The sequence below is a fragment of the Sinocyclocheilus rhinocerous genome, unplaced genomic scaffold (assembly GCF_001515625.1).
Source record: "Sinocyclocheilus rhinocerous isolate Xijiao unplaced genomic scaffold, SAMN03320098_v1.1 scaffold2061, whole genome shotgun sequence".
Classification (NCBI taxonomy): Eukaryota; Metazoa; Chordata; class Actinopteri; order Cypriniformes; family Cyprinidae; genus Sinocyclocheilus; species Sinocyclocheilus rhinocerous.
This window is the reverse complement of record NW_015633531.1, coordinates 350,736-353,934: the sequence shown is the minus strand read 5'-3', so window position 1 is coordinate 353,934 and position 3,199 is coordinate 350,736. Positions and strand designations below refer to the sequence as shown.

The 3,199-nt window shown below is 38.4% G+C and overlaps 1 protein-coding gene across 1 annotated transcript in view; it reads right to left on the bottom strand.

The window, feature by feature from the left end:
• The window catches only part of shisal1b (shisa like 1b), a 55,568-nt gene extending 52,697 nt beyond the window's left edge, over window positions 1–2,871 (bottom strand). The window contains exon 1 of the mRNA XM_016557750.1: window positions 2,630–2,871. The gene's annotated coding sequence lies outside the window, so the exon portion shown is untranslated. The remainder of the gene's footprint in view (window positions 1–2,629) is intronic.
• Between the last annotated feature and the right edge of the window lie 328 nt (window positions 2,872–3,199).

Sequence of the window (3,199 nt, the reverse complement as noted above, 5' to 3'; positions counted from 1 at the left end):
GGTTTTCTGAGTGCACACATCCGAAGCACACGGACAGAAAGTGGCTGTCACAGCATGTGAGTACTAATCTAAGTTCTCATTCACACACAAGTTTACGTTAAAAACACACATGAGTTACAAAAAGCAGTCAGTTATGTCTGTGAAGGTAAACAGCTGGGAAATAATTAGCGTGTTTTAGATCTGTGTGGCAGCAGCAATATACAGTAAATAAATAAATAAATCCATTGCTCTCTTGTCTCCTCTGAGGCTGGGACTCTAAACAGTGTTCTGTGCTCGTCTCTGCAGCCAATGACAGAACAGTTAGCATGCTTTGCTGAAACTTTCGCCATGGAGGGGCGGTAATATTATAATGAGATCCCTTTGCCACGTCACCAAGGGAGCGAAATCAGACGCGCTCGTTTTCTCAGACGCTTGCAGAAAAAGGCTAACCAAAACAAAGTTACTGGGTCAATCTTTTTCACATTTCCTTGGTTGGTAGATGCACTGGGGACCTGATTATAGCACTTAAAACCTGTAAAAGTCAGATTTTCATGATATGTCATCTTTAAAGGCTCCAGTATTTGTGCAGGATGAGAATCTGAACTGTCACATTGATCAGAATAACATTACACCTGTCACTTGTGTATTTATGAGGCTTGTGTGATCTGAATCTTATTAGTGTGTCCCCCTGTGTGTGTGTGTGTGTGTGTGTGTGTTTGAGGATACCCACTGTGTTGTTTTGTCCTTAATTAAAAGGTAATAAATCGGCATCCATCAGCACACGAGACTCATGCTGGGAAGTTGATGAAAACTTCAGCACTAATTACATCACAAAATTTGTCAGAGAAAACAACTTCTATTCCAGATTAGCATTCGCTCGCACACACAGAGGACGTGCATTAAATCTTGGCAGGTTTATGGATCATTTATTGGGCGGGCGGTGTGATCAGAGTACTATGATGTTTGTTTTCGGCCTGTTTTCATCTTTTATTGATGTAAACGCTCTAATATGTGATTAATAATTCATCAAACCATTTCTGTCTGAATGAGGTTCTTCAGGAACGCGCAAACCTCCGGCTTTGAGCAGTAATGAACACAAGCTCTCATGGACTGATTGCACCGTTCCGTTCAGCAACACGATTTATTCTGCTAATACACTGTGTTCTTTTGTTTTTTTCATGCACATTTGCACATGCAAGCAAACACACACACACACACACTTCTCAGTAAAGACCATCATTACCGCTTCTCACACCGACGTGGTGAAACACATAGATATTCTTCTTTTATTTCCATGGAAGACACCCACCGCCCCCATCCCCCGTGTGTATTTGTGTGTGTGTGAGCGCTCAGACATGCCTGTTTCTAAGTTACCAGCTTCACTCTTTTGCCAGTTGAACGTAATTCTGAAACACCTTTAAGCTTCAAAACAACTCAACGAGTGAATTTAGGGAAGGACCACCCTTTATTGTGGTGCTACCATGGTACATTTGATGATAATACCAAGAACCTTTAAAAAGATTACCATGTTCATGTACTGTACAATTTGTACTTACATGGCTCTGTAAGATACCAAAATACTGTGTTACTGCCATAAAAGTAAATTTTATATATTTTATATGTATATATTTATATATTTTATTTGATACATTATTACTATTTATATATATATTTTTTGTTAATATATAATGACATATTGTATATTTTATTGTTGTTGTTGTTGTTTATCCTAAATAATTATCATATTCATATACCGTGGAATTTACTGTAAGTGTTCCTTAAAAGATCATGATAATGTTAAAACATAATACAATGTCCAAAGTACCATGCTATATGAATTTTTGTACCACAATATGTTTCAGTACCATGATATTACCATCTGTCATTCTCACTGTACCATGGTATCACTAAAGTACTTTTAAAATGGTTCTGTATCCCAAAAACATGTCCTGGAAACCATGGTATTACTGTGGTATCATATCTGAAAACACATACGTAGTACCATGGTAACGTACTACAACATCTAATGCCAGCACTTTTATAAGGGGCTGTTTTCATTGTATTATATGCAAAAACATGGTATTACTATAGTAAAATGTTTAAAACCTCATATTAACTTCCAAACATCCATGGTAATACTGTCATACTAAATATACGTATAATACTGGAGTACATAAAGTACTGTAACATCTAATACCATTACTTTACCATGGTACTGCTACAGTTCTTTTTCTATGATATTGTATCCAAAAACAGGGTATTACCATAGTAAAATGTCCAAAAGGTCATATTACTGTCCAAAAGACCATGGTGATACTGTCATACTTTTTAGTAAGGAAGAAAACACTGACTAACATCTCTTTGTTTTCTGCATAAACGCACTTATATGTTTCTGTTCTCTCATCAGATCAGAAAGTCGTAATCAAATGTGAAGCGAAAGACACCTGGCGAGCGACAGACGGACCGTCAGAGAGGTGAGACCGAACACACGACCTCTCTCCTCTAACTTTATGAAAATAATCCACCTCGCATCAAACACAAATGAAATCTCTCTTCAATCTCAGCAGTGTTAAACAGAGCCACCAGTCTCTTATATGAGGGAAATACTAGTTGCTTTCCTTCTTTATCAAAAACAGCAGTCGGCACTCACCTCCGTTTCCCTGGGTGGGGGAATCCCTCTCGGAAAGAAATCCCTTCTTCTCTCTCTCGCGTTCTTTCTCTCTCTCTCTCTCTCCCTCTGAATCTGTGTCAGTTTGTCTTGCGTTGCTCCTCAAACTCTTTTTCATTGCTCTGGGTGGCCGTTAATATAGAGTTCATCCTGATACAGCTGAGGTCCTGGATGTGTCCGTCAAAAATCACAGAAGAGCCAAAGCTGAAGACCTCACCAGTGAATCCAGGAGCTCCAAATGGAGAGAAAGAGAGAGAGTACAATGTGAGAAAGGAGGGAGGGGGAAGAGACCAACTGAATGAGAGAGAGAGAGAGAGGGGCTGTGCGGGGAGAACTGTGTGTCTGTTTCGAGGTTTTGTGCATCTGTGTGTAGGTTTGTTTGTTTGTGTTTGTGTAAAGAATTTGGACAGTCAAGTAACACTTAAAATGTCTGAATAACATTGCATTAGATACAGGTTGTATTATTTTTTTAAAGACTGATTTTCTAACAAAACATTTCTCAGATGAGTGTTTATGACATAAACAATAGATCTATTGTTCAGAAATTAAAAG